This window comes from Ahaetulla prasina, chromosome 2 (genome assembly GCF_028640845.1).
Source record: "Ahaetulla prasina isolate Xishuangbanna chromosome 2, ASM2864084v1, whole genome shotgun sequence".
Taxonomy (NCBI): domain Eukaryota; kingdom Metazoa; phylum Chordata; class Lepidosauria; order Squamata; family Colubridae; genus Ahaetulla; species Ahaetulla prasina.
The window spans coordinates 164,449,735-164,463,474 of record NC_080540.1 but is presented as its reverse complement, the minus strand read 5'-3'; the positions used below and the strand labels follow the sequence as shown (position 1 = coordinate 164,463,474).

Below are 13,740 nucleotides of genomic sequence, written 5' to 3'. Positions count from 1 at the left end.
TTACAAATAGTTCAATGTGGCGAACATACCAAACACACCTTTGTCTCCTATTTCCCCCACAACAACAATCCTGTGAAGTGGGTTGGACTGAGAGAGAATGATTGGCCCAAGGTCACCCAACTGGCTTGCATAGCTAAGGCAGGACTTTAACTCATGATCTCCTGCTTTCTAGCCTGGTGCCTTAACCACTAGACCAAACTGGCTACATACCCACCTTGATCTCCTAAAGATAAATAGATAAAGCTAACAAATTAATTAATAAAAATAAGCATGCTTCTGAATATAAGCCCATTGTGTGGCATTAAGGCAGACCTGAATAGTGATACCCTTTATGTATTTTTTAAGCAATATCTTCCATATTGTGTTAAATTTATATTTACCAATGAAGAAACAAAGGCAGACTAGTATAGATCTATTTCAAGCTAATTAGCTCCAGTCAGCTGGCCATACCCTTATGGGGTTCAAACCCTGGCTACTTACATATTAGGTAGATGTATTAACCTCTAAGCCACAGGCTCTCCTCACTTTGTCAGCTATAGTCAGGGGAGAGATTAAATGTTCTTTTTTTTTTTAATCAGGGCAACCTGGTCTACCCAAATATGGGACGGAGCAATACTGCTTCTCCTTTTGCCTTTCAGCCCCAATCCAGGAGCCTTCACAGGCAGTTGCTCTTGCGACAAACTATTTTTTTGTGTTAAATTTTTATTTACCGACAAAGAAATAAAGGGAGACTAGTATAGATCTATTTCAAGCTATTTATCTCTTGTGACCCATATTTGGGTAGACCAGGTTGCTCTGATAAAAAAACAAACTTCCATATTGATACAATTAAGGGTGTTTTGGATATTAGATTATAAATCTTTATTGGCCATGTGTGATTGGACACACAAGGAATTTGTCTTTGGTGCATATGCTCTCAGTGTACATAAAAAGACAAGATACATTCGTCAAGAATCATAAGGTACAACACTTAATGATAGTCATAGAGTACAAATAAGCAATTGAATCATACTAGGATACAGTCAATATAAATCGTAAAGATACAGCAACAAGTTACAGTCATACAGTCATAAGGCGGAGGAGGGTTGATAGGAACGATGAGAAGACCAATAGCAATAGTAATGAAGCCTAATATGAATAGTTTGACAGTGTTGAGGGAATTATTTGTTTAGCAGAGTGATGGCATTCAGGAAGAAACTGTTCTTGTGTTTAGTTGTTCTGGTGTGCAGTGTTCTATAATGTCATTTTGAGGTAGGAGTTGAAACAGTTTATGTCCAGGATGCGAGGGGTCTGTAAATATTTTCACAGCCCTCTTTTTGACTCCTGCAGTAGACAGGTCCTCAATGGAAGGCAGGTTGGTAGCCATTGTTTTTTTCTGCAGTTCTAATTATCCTCTGAAGTCTGTGTCTATCTTGTTGGGTTGCAGAACCAAACCAGACAGTTACAGAGGTGCAGATGACAGACTCAATAATTCCTCTGTAGAACTGAATCAGCAGCTCCTTGGGCAGTTTACGTTTTCTGAGTTGGTGCAGAAAGAACATTCTTTGTTGTGCTGATTTGATGATGTTTTTGATGTTAGGTGTCCATTTTAGGTCTTGAGATCAATCCCCCCCTCAAAGACTATAATGAAGATGAAATAAAAAAGAGGAAATTGTACATGGGCACAATTGAGATGGTCAAAGTGGCTAAGTTTGGGCAGTTTTTAGGAAACACGGGTTGAGGTTTTTTTTTCATAATCAGATGGTAAAAAAGTATTGTTTCTTGTCATGGTAATTGCCACAAATATAGCTCTACCCACCCACTGCTTTCTCATTTTCTAAAATTGTTTAGTTCTTTTGAACCATGCAGATGAATTTTCTGGGGGAAGGAAAGTTGATATACTAAATGTAACTGTATAGCTGTGGGAAGATTTGATGACATTTCTAGGAAGAATAGGAAGCTTTTGCATTATAAACCAAGAGGTGGATTTGATGGATTATCCTCAACAATTGCCAGTGGCAGACTGCTATTCAACAGGCAAAGCTTTTCACAACCTAGAATTTTGCCAGTCTGTTGCCTGCCTTTTAAAAAAACAAACCGGGTAGCCCCGTGTGATCATGAGCTGATAGTTAGCAAAGAGCTTTCTTGATGTCCTCCAGATATGCATATTCCCACCAGCATTGCTAAACCACAGGACCACAGATTGGGGAAGAGAGATAGTATGGGGCTGTGTTAAGTCACGCTTCTCCCTTGGCCATGAAAAGCTTCATCTGTTAAACTTCCTCCCATCACCAACTCTTTCTTGTTCTCTGTTCAGCTCTTAGTTCCCTCCGTGGAGCTGGTTCAAGGACAGGGCTGTCCCTCTGTGTGACCTCTCTGCTTTCTTCTTCGCCCATAGAAGATAAGGAAAGATGCATGCACCAGCAGAACTGAGAACTGGAGGAAGTCTCTGCTCAACTTGGTTACTGCTCCTTTGAACTAGGAAACAAGTCTTAAGGCTGTTCCTCCACCTGTCCAGGCAGATCCCTCTGTCCCAAGCAGCTCTTAAGACCCAGGTGTACCAAGGGGTGGAATGTGGTAAGTTCTCCTTGTAATTCTGGTCTGTTTATTTGCTTTTATATGCAAGGTGTGGAAATATTTTTGTCTCAAACTGAAGGGGAGAAGTCAATGCAACTGCTATCTGCTGTGGGTCGGCTTTTGTACTTTTGAAGGGCATCACTGTTTGAGAATCTCAAAAATGAATTTCTGAGGCAGTGGTTTTTCTTCTTTAAAAATACCTACCACCAATAATACTCCATGAAGGGCTGCTATATGCTCACTGCTGTTAATGGCACAGTCACGCTAGGCAGTAGCTGGCAATCACAGAACGGGGTCCAAAGAAGGAAGGGAAGTACATGCCGATGAATTATCACCTTACTGTAAATCAGTCCCCCTCTCCTCCCCACCCCGCTACTTTCTCTTCCTCTTGGCATGTCATACTTTTCAGCTCTGGGGTGTAAAAATGAAAAAGCATGAGGTCAGGGACAGCTTCAACACCCTTATATGTAAAGAATATAGAATAGAATAGAATAGAATAGAATAGAATAGAATAGAATAGAATAGAATAGAATAGAATAGAATAGAATAGAATTCTTTATTGGCCAAGTGTGATTGGACACACAAGGAATTTGTCTTGGTGCATACGCTCTCAGTGTACATAAAAGAAAAGATACCTTCATTAAAGTACAACACTTGCAACACTTAATGATAGTCATAGGGTACAAATTTTACACTTAATGATACAACACTTCATGATAGTCATAGGCTATAAATAAGCAATCAGGAAACAATCAATATCAGTATCAATCGTAAGGATACAAGCCACAAAGTTACAGTCATAAGTGGAAGGAGATGGCTGATGGGAATGATGAGAAGATTAATATATGACTATTTTAAAGAATGACTTGGCTTCCCAACTCTTTAAATGGTTGGTTTCTGGAAAGAAGCCTCCGTGCTTACAAGTTACTGTATATGCCCACCTGCAGTAATGGGTTAGTATAGGACTGGGTGGAGACTGATCTGAATATAGTTTGTGACAGTGCAGTTTTCCCACTTCCAACTATTTAACAAAAGCAGCAGGGAAGCATCTACCCAAATTTTAAATGATTTTGCTGAGATTGAGGAATTTTGAAAGATTCTGAGCTGGGCGGGGAGGCGGAGGGAAATCATGGTACAGAACAATCTAAGTGTCAAATTCTCATACCAAGCTCTTGCTGAAAAATACACAAGCGATATCCCCCAACCTGAATTCTGCCCTGCAGTTTTCGAACACTCTTAGGGCAGTGGTGGGATTCAGTCAGTTCGCACAACTTCAGGAGAACCAGTTGTTAATTTTCTGAGTAGTTTGGCAAACTGGTTGTTGGAAGAAATCATTAGGGCAGAGAACCGGTTGCTAAATTATTTGAATCCCACCACTGTCTTAGGGATATAGCATATCAAATCTATCAAACTAGGTGGCTCAGTGGCTAAGACACTGAGCTTGTCAGTCAGAAAGGTTGGCAGTTTGGCGATTCAAATCCCTAGTACCAGGTCTCCTGCGTGAGCAGGGGGTTGGACTAGATGACCTCCAAGGCCCCTTCCAACTCTGTTACTGTTAATCTGTTGATAAAGTATCTAGGTTCAAATCCAACTTTTTTTTCTTTTTCCTTGAGATTGTTTCTCATTAGGTGGGCTATAATGCCCAATCAGCTACAAAGTTATTTTCTATTGTTGTGTGGGGTGTATGGGTGTCTATGTCTGTATATATTTGAGTGTGTGGTGTCCGTGCAAATGCAATTCTGTTCTCTAAATTTGCAGTTGTTTTCCTGTCCTTTTTTCAAAGATATAATGCGAAGGAAAGCTGTGATTGTTTTCATAATCAAACTGGATGTTTATATTTCCTGTATCTATTCTTTCAATGCAAAGCCAGCATCTGCAGTTCTTTAGCTTAGTTGTACTAAGTTCTGTGAAACATACAAAGAGCTCAATGGCTACCTTTGTTCATCAGAGCCCCAATCCATCAACACTCTTAGAGGGCAGCAGGAAACCCATGCAACTGGAAGCTGGGCTGTGTGTTTTTACTAACTGGCAGTGGAAATTTCAAGCTGCGGTTCTATTTCAAGTTTTAAAATGTGAAGTGAGAAGCAGATCTTTTCTTTGGAAATGCCCAGATTCTTCACTGATTTTTGGGGTTTATTGATTTATTGTTTAGAATTTAATTTAATAGAATGCAATGGCCCCTTTCTAGTTCTAGGCTAGGATGTCTTTTACCATCAGGAAGTACCACTGTCTTCCCTTTTTTTAAAAAAAGAGGACCAGATGTAGGAAAAGCACATTTCTAGCCTGTTAGTGGCAGATAAATATTTTATTGATTTTTTTTTAATGATCATGGTAGTTGACCCTCAGGAGGAAAATAGAATAGAAGAGAATTATTTATTGGCCAAGTGTGATTGGACACACAAAGAATTTGTCTTGGTGCATATGCTCTCAGTGTACATAAAAGAAAAGATACATTCATCAAGAATCATAAGGTACAACGCTTAATGATAGTCACAGGGTACAAATAAGCAATCAGGAAACAATATCAATATCAATCGTAAGGATGCAAGCAACAAAGTTACAGTCATACAGTCATAAGTGGAAGGAGATGGGTGATGGGAACTATGAGAAGATTAATAGTAATGCAGATTTAGTAAATAGTTTGACAGTGTTGAGGGAATTATTTGTTTAGCAGAGTGTTGGCATTCACGAAAAAATTGTTCTTGTGTCTAGTTGTTGTGGTGTGCAGTGCTCTGTAGCGTCGTTTTGAGGGTAGGAGTTGAAACAGTTTATGTCCAGGATGCGAGGGGTCTATAAATATTTTCACAGCCCTCTTTTTGACTCGTGCAGTATACAGGTCCTCAATAGAACGCAGGTTGATAGCAATTGTTTTTTCTGCAGTTCTAATTATCCTCTGAAGTCTGTGTCTGTCTTGTTGGGTTGCAGAAGTAAACCAGACAGTTATAAATACACACACGTATACATGCACACAATTGAAGATAACTTCTTAGCTCAGATTTTTTGGGAGGCTTCTCTACTTGCTCTTTTTCCTCTGTGCCTTCTACTGCAGGGTTTCCCAACCTTGGCAATTTTAAGATGTGTGAACAAGCTAGAGAATCCAGGGAGTTGAAAATCCCGCACATCTTAAAGTTGCCATGGCTGGGAAACCCTGTTGTATTAGGTCAAAGAGCTAGTTGATTAAAGGAAGAAAATAAATCATATTGAGTCAAACAGGGCAGTTAGCCACAATTTATCCTAATTCAATTCAATTCAAACCAGTGGTGAAATCCAAATTTTTTTCTACCGGTTCTGTGGGCGTGGCTTGGTGGGCGTGGCTTGGTGGGCATGGCAGGGGAAGGATACTGCAAAATCTCCATTCCCTCCCTACTCCTGGGGGAAGGATATTGCAAAATCACCATTCCCACCCCATTTCTGGGGGAAGGATATTGCAAAATCTCCATTCCCTCCCCACTCTGGGGCCAGCCAGAGGTGGTATTTGCGGATTCTCCAAACTACTCAAAATTTCCACTCCAGGTTCTCCAGAACCTGTCAGAACCTGCTGGATTTCACCCCTGATTCAAACCTTTATTGTCAGAGTACAACATGTCTACAGGGTTTCCCAACCTTGGCAATTTTAAGATGTGTGAACTAGCTAGAGAATCCTGGGAGTTGAAATCCACACATCTTAAAGTTGCCATGGTTGGGAAACCCTGTTGTATTGGGTCAAAGAGCTAGTTGATTAAAGGAAGAAAATAAAGCATATTGAATCAAACAGGGCAATTAGCTACAATTTATTCTAATTCAATTCAATTCAATTCAAACCTTTATTGTCAGAGGACAACATGTGTACAATGAGATTGGCTGAGCCTCCTGTAATGCACACACACCCTTTCATGCTCTGGAGTGACCTCCTGAGTGAGGTCTTCTAGAAATTTCAGTAGAGGAAGCACGAGAAAAGAAACCTAATTCAAGTGTCGTTTGTTTGACTAATAATAAGAACACAACTGGATTTATTTCTGCTATAACCAAAGCAACAAGGAGATGTGGTGAGTGACTTAGTCCTTTTAGAGAGGGTAAACCCAACTGGATCAGGGGTGAAATCCAGCAGGTTCTGACAGGTTCTGGAGAACCGGTAGTGGAAATTTCGAGTAGTTCGGAGAACCACAAATACCACCTCTGGCTGGCCCCAGAGTGGAGTGGGAATGGAGATTTTGCAGTATCCTTCCCTTGCCATGCCCACCAAGCCCACAGAACCGGTAGTAAAAAAAATTGGATTTCACCACTGAACTGGATGTATTTGACAAAGTGTGTCTGGGGTGTGGAAAGAACCCTCTTTCCTTACAAGTCAAGCATTTCTTTGGAATAATTTTTGGGGCCTGTTGAGTTTGACTCATTTTGGCTTACATTGACTAAATAATCAGAATTACGGTTTTTAAGGATGAACTTGCTTTCACAGAAAGAGGCAGATTTGCTTAGTTGCATGTGGAGACGTAAAGTGAAAAATCATGACATTTTTCTCTTGTGAAATATTCATCTGTCTTCAGAGAGCATCTTGTTTTTACTCAATCATTAATTATTCATTTTATTTGTTGTGTTTGAAGTGATTTTAGAGATAAGGGAGACGAGTAATGATGTGGTAGGACTTATGCTTCCATCATCCCAAAGAGTTTTGTTTTGGGCAATTTTGGAGTCACAGATCTCAGACAGTAGATAACATGTAAGAGAACAAGTAATTCTCCGTTTCCACGTACTGCTTCAAGATCAAAAGATCACATCTTCCATTTCACCCTTTTAATCATCCTGTCACTTCAAAATCAGGATGATAAAATGAGGAACATTGTAATTGGACACACCTCTTTCTATCCTTTCCCCAGAACTGACACATAATGATAATAGCCTCAGATAGACCTCTATTTTTGAAAAAGGGTATTTCACTTTTCTCACAGCAGTTTTCATAAACAATGTTTCATAATGCAAGTAGGGTGGTTTCTGCTGCCTGTACATACACTGAGAGTTTATGCACCAAGACAAATTCCTTGTGTGCCCAATCACACTTGGCCAATAACATTCTATTCTATTCTATTTTCTCATTCACAAAACATCTTCTCTGGTTTTCACCCATTTAGCAAAGTTATTTTTTTTGTTTATTTGTTTCCAGAGATTCAAATTGTCTGCCTTTCTTTTTTAAATATCTCCTGGGTCTTCATTGAATTTGAAAACAGCAGGGACAGATTGGACATGTTCAATCTGACCATTCAAAGTGCAATATTTCACTTTTGTGTTCCCAGGTTTAAATAAACAAAATAATCTAGCAAACCCAGTTGTGGATCAGAGCCCCATAAAAGATCGGGACAAGTTCCTGTTGCTAAATATAACAAGGTAGGCATTGCATGCTGACAATGGTTGACTGACCTTGCAGAAGTTCAGAAGCCAAGCAGGGCTGATTCTGGTTAGTCTTGAGTGGGACTGCCAGGAAATACAAGGACTATAAGGCAGTGATATAAGAGTCATACAGAATATAACCTATCTTGAGCTTGCAAGCATGGGGGCAGCAGCACAAGGGTGAGGGGTATTTAAAAAAAAAGCAAGAAATGGCACTGTGATGCAAGCCACACCTCTTTTTTTGATTAGATTAACAGAGTTGGAAGGGACCTTGTAGGCCATCTAGTCCAACCCCCTGCCCAAGCAGGAGACCCTACGACCATTTCTGACAAATGGCAGTCCAATCTCTTCTTGAAAGCCTCCAGTGATGAAACTCCCACAACTTCCGAAGGCAAGCTGTTCCGCTGGTTAATCGTTCTCATTGTCAGAAAATGTCTCCTTATTTCTAGGTTGAATCTCTTGATCAGTTTCAATCCATTATTCCTTGTCTGGCCTTCAGGTACCTTGGAAAATAACTTGACCCCTTCCTCTATGTTGGCAGCCCCTCAAGTATTGGAACACTGCTATCATGTCTCCCGGGTCCTTCTTTTCCCTAACTAGCCATGCCCTGTTCCTGTAACCGTTCTTCATATCATCCTAGTTGCTCTTTTCTGCCCTTTTTCTAGAGTTTCAACATCTTTTTTATAGTGTGGTGACCAAAACTGGATGCAGTATTCTAGGTGTGGTCTTACTAAGGCTTTATAGAGTGGTATTAGTAACTCACTTGATCTTGATTGTATCCCTCTATTAATGCAATTCAGGATTGTGTTGGCTTTTTTGGCTGCCTCTGCACACTGCTAGCTCATATTTAATTGGTTATCCACTAAGACTCCAAGATCCCTCTCACAGTTACTGCTATTAAGCCTGGTTTCACCTAGTCTATATGTGTACTTCTGGTTTTTCTTGTCTAAGTGTTAGGCTTTACTTTTCTCTGCATTGATTTTCATTTTGTTAGATAGGGCCCAGTGTTCAAGTCTGTCAAGATCCATCTGGATCTTGAGCCTATCTTCTAGGTTGTTGGCCATTCCTGCCAGCTTAGTATCATCTGCAAATTTGGTAAGTTCTCCTTCTGTTCCTTCATCTAAATCATTTATTAAGATATTGAAGAGTACTGGGCTTAAGATGGGACCTTGTGGTACCCCACTGCTTACTTCCCTCCATGTAGACGTTGATCCATTAAGGACTACTCGTTGAGTATGGTTTGTCAGCCAGTTACGAATCCATCTGGTGGTGATGCTATCTATCCCATTGTTGAATGCCTTGCTGCTGAAGTCTAAGTATATTATGTGCACAGTATTTCTCTGGTCTACTAATTTAGTGGAGAATGAAATAAGATTGGTTTGGCATGATCTGTTTTTAACAAACCCGTGCTGACTGCTAGTTATTACTTTACTCGTTTCTAGATGTTGGCAAATCTGTTTTTTTATTATCTTTTCCAATATCTTCCTGGGTATTGAAGTTAGGCTGATTGGTCTGTAGTTTCCTGGGTCTGATTTTTCCCCATTTTTGAAGATGGGAACCACATCAGCTCTTTTCCAGTCCTCTGATAGTTCCCTGGTGCTCCAGGATTTTTGAAAAATGTGGTACAGTGGTTCTGAGATGACATCTGCCAGCTCCTTTAGAACTCTGGGAGGTAATTGGTCAGGTATGGGTGATTTGTATTCATCAAAATCAGACCGGTGTTCTCTTACTATTTTTTTTGCTTATTTTAACTTTTATTTACAGTTATGTTTTTGGTAGGTTGAGCTATAGTTTCTTTTTGCATGAAGACTGATGCAAAAAATGAGTTAAGCAACTCTGTTTTCTCTCTGTTGCCTGTTACTTCCTTGTCTTCTTCTCTTTTTAGTGGACCAACTGTCCCCTTGATTTTTTTTCTTGTTATTTATATGTTGGAAGAAACTTTTTTTTAATTATCTTTGACTTTTGTTACAAGTTTTGTTCATTCTGAGCCTTTGCTTTCCTGACTTCGTCTTTGCAAATTCTGGCTATCTGCTGATATTCTGCCTTAGTTGTGTGTCCCTCTTTCCATTTTTTGTACTTGTCCTTGCATTACAATGCCACATCCCTCTTTTGACTTCTTTTCCAAAGGACTTGAAGGTAGGACAAGAAGCAATGGATGGAAACTAACCAAAAAGTGAAACAACCTAGGTTAGGCAATGGTCGGATAAGAGGTAGTTGAGCCTGCTGAATGGGGTGTGACACATATCTCAGAAGACCCTCCTAGTTTCTTGAACTGCAAAGATGAGTTTCAACATTTATGCTTGATCTTATGAATCTAGGGCAAGGGGACTTACAAAGAACAAACCTTATATTAAAGCAGCTTTGCATAAATATTTACTAATCATCCTCTTTTCATCCGTTCTAAGCCCCTGTTTTCCAAACTAAGAAAAAAAAGCCAAGCTTTTAACATTCATAAAATGTATGATCATTATTTATTTTATTTACTTATTAAAATTTTATGCCACCCATCTGCCCTATAAGGTGACTCTGGGTGATTTATCTACCATTTATGTCACCGTTTTAATCTCCAGATACACTGACCCTAAAAAAGCCTCCAAATTTCCCAGCCAGCATAATCAAGAGCTGGCCCATCATATTTTGAGGCACCTGATTAGATTAGTTTTTAAAAAATGAGTAGAATTCAGAAAACACACTATCTCTGAAAGCTGGTGAGATTTTAAAGGATGAATAGCATGCTTAAATACTATTCATTTCAAAAAGGCATAAATCAAAACCCAAGCAAGGTGTGTTTGCACTTTATATCTAGTGGCAGAAAATGTAAATTAATCCCAGGTGGGGGAGAAAAAAAGAGGAAAGGGGCAGAAGAAAACTTCTTTGAACAAAATGTTCTATATAATGTTAAAAGCATCATCATCCATCTATTAATACCTCACTGGGTAATAACCATATGAACTCTCTTTGTTCTAATTTGTTCTATATTTTTCTTCTCTTTTAAACTGTAGATTCTATTAATTCATCATCATTTAAAATATTCCTTTTTCTGTTTTTCTGCCCGAAGCATTATTACTGAACTTTGGAGTCTATAGTATTTTCGTAAATAATAAACTTGTATATGTTTATTTGAAAAGAACGTGTTTTAATCCAATAGGTAGCCCAAGGTGAAATAATTTGATGTTATTCTTAAAGGACTATTTGAAAATGGCTCTAGAACCACAGAGAACTATATGTGGTTACATGTTGTGTCTGAAATTAATATATATACAAAAACAACAATTAGAGTTTTATTTTCAGACCTCAAAAAAACCCAACCCTGATACATGTTGAATCTTCTTGGTCTGGAAATATCGTCACACCCCTCTGTTTTTGATGCCACAACAGGTGTGAGCTGTGGTATCATCTGTTACCATCCACTAACCTCAAGCAAAATACTTATCGGAAAGCCAATGCAACGGAAATTAACACCAAAAGCAGTTTTAGCTGAGCTTTTAGGCATGTATTTAAAGAGTCTTCAGAACCGCACATGCATTATTTCCCAAACTGGGCAAGCTAAACAATTTCTGCACTGCTTCAGATGAATTGAATCTACATTGCTCATTTATTATCTACTAAATGGCAGAAGGATAGCAGTTTAAATGATAAATGCATGGGTTTTTTTATAATAATAACAACAGCACTGTCATGCCATAGTGTAAAGTCCTTCATAAGTAAAAAAAAAAAAGGACTTAACAGAATAACAAAGTTGGAAGGGACCTTGGAGGTCTTCTAGTCCAAACCCCTTCTAGGTCTTCTACTCCAAAGCTCAAGCAGGAGACCCGATTCCATTTCAAACAAATGGTTGTCCAGTTTTTTTCTTGAAAGACTTCCAGTGATGGAGCAACCACAACTGTCCATGACTACTGCAGCTTCAACCACAACAATACATGAGCAAATAATAGATACAAACTCAAGGTAAACCGCTCCAAACTCAATTGCAGAAAATACGACTTCAGTAACAGAGTGGTCAGTGCCTGGAATGTACTACCTGACTCTGTAGTTTCTTCCCCAAACCCCCAAACTTTAACCTTAAACTGTCTACTGTTGACCTCACCCCATGCCTAAGAGGTCTGTAAGGGGCGTGCATAAGTGCACCCGCGTGCCTACCATCTCTGTCCTAATATTCCTTTTTTACTTACTCTTTTCATGTATCCAAATTATGTTTATACTTTTACCTGTTATCTTATATATGATTGACAAATAAAATAAATAAAATAAATAAATAAACTTCTGGAGGCAAACCATTCCACTGATTAATTTTTCTAACTGTAAAAGGTTAAGGTTCCTGTATAATTGCTCTCTCTATGGTTGCTGCCATATGTATAGACCAATGTCTAAACAGTTGGTGCTTCTTTGACTCACTTTAAAACCCAGATTTTAGAATCCAGAGCTTTGATTTAATTCTTTTTTCTTCGCAACTTGGCATCCTTTATTTGCTCACTCTTTAAACAAAATCGACATAGTCCCTGGTGTTGTACAGTTCTATTACACTTTCAGGTTTTGTAGGTTATCTGTTTCTTTCATCTTTATTTAAAAGAATCATTTACCTTTAAAAGACATTTTTGCAAATTCAGCCTACTGTATTGTTTCCTGTTGGGTAGGGTGGAGCAGGAAAAGCAAGTGTGACTGTTAAATCACTTCTTTTACAGTCGCATATTTACCTGTGGATAAGATGCATGATATAAGGGGAGAATTAATTTCTGAGGGTGCTTTCATAAGAGTTGGGCTGGGTTTTTTTGTTTTTTGTTTTGTTTCCAAACAAGCTAGGAGAAGAACAATTGAATTGTGCTTCCTTCTGATTAATAGTCAGACAAATTACTTACACGCCTTTGGAAACGCAACAATATTGGGACTGATAGGAGAAGTGGTTTATTGGGCTATGCTTTGCAAATCTTCATCCTTAAGGAGGCTGCATTGCATTTTAAATTAATGTTGGTGAAATGGTTCTTGTGTCTGCACAAGGCAACTGGTCATTCTTCTATATTGAAATGCTAGCTGTTTTTAAAAGATATGTCCCTTTCATTTCATCGCAGCCCATCATTTCTTGTGAGATGGCCAGCTATATAAATAAGATGAAATAAATAAATAAATAAATCCCAGAAGCAGCCAATAAATTAACTAATGGTTAATGGCACTTTCAAAAACTTTTGAAAAGTTACAAACAAAATTTATATAATTTGTCAAAGATAATGGCAATACACTGAGTAGAATATCTGTTACGTTCTCTGGACTAGATGTATTGGCTTACCTCAGAAACTCATACTTTTGAATACACTAGACAATTTTTAAAAAAGATTAAATCAACAATTCAGTTTCACTGACAATTTAAAACATGACGCAATTAAGCAAAGTTCATATAAAAACTGGGATAGAAATTTGGAATTTCCTCTTTTAAACAATTTATAGTTTCAGACTTTTAACAGTGTGAAATATATTTCCTATGATTCCAAAATAAAATCTACTTATCAAAATATTTTTTTCCATATTTATTGGCTCCCTCAGAGAATGTTTTAAAATGTTAATTACCCTCTTTATCTTGGAGATAAAATAAATTTAAAGATATATTAATATGCATGGTTTGGTTGCTTAACAGTGGTTGAGTATTCTTATCATGAATCAGATATCTGGAAAGAAATTAAAGGATAAGGATGCTAATATTGTGTTAAACTCTATTCCCAAAATTTAAAATTTCTCAGTTCAGAATTTTGTGTATGCTATTCCTGGATTGTTGCTTATAAAATCAAGTGCTGCTAGAGTAACATTTGTGTAGCCAAAATCGGCCGAACAGTG

The 13,740-nt window shown here is 38.4% G+C and overlaps 1 protein-coding gene across 1 annotated transcript in view; it reads left to right on the top strand.

The window, feature by feature from the left end:
- Positions 1-2,250: 2,250 nt before the first annotated feature.
- LOC131190603 (integrin beta-7-like) overlaps positions 2,251-13,740 on the top strand; it is a 37,486-nt gene continuing 25,996 nt past the window's right edge. The window contains exon 1 of the mRNA XM_058167943.1: positions 2,251-2,556. The gene's annotated coding sequence lies outside the window, so the exon portion shown is untranslated. The remainder of the gene's footprint in view (positions 2,557-13,740) is intronic.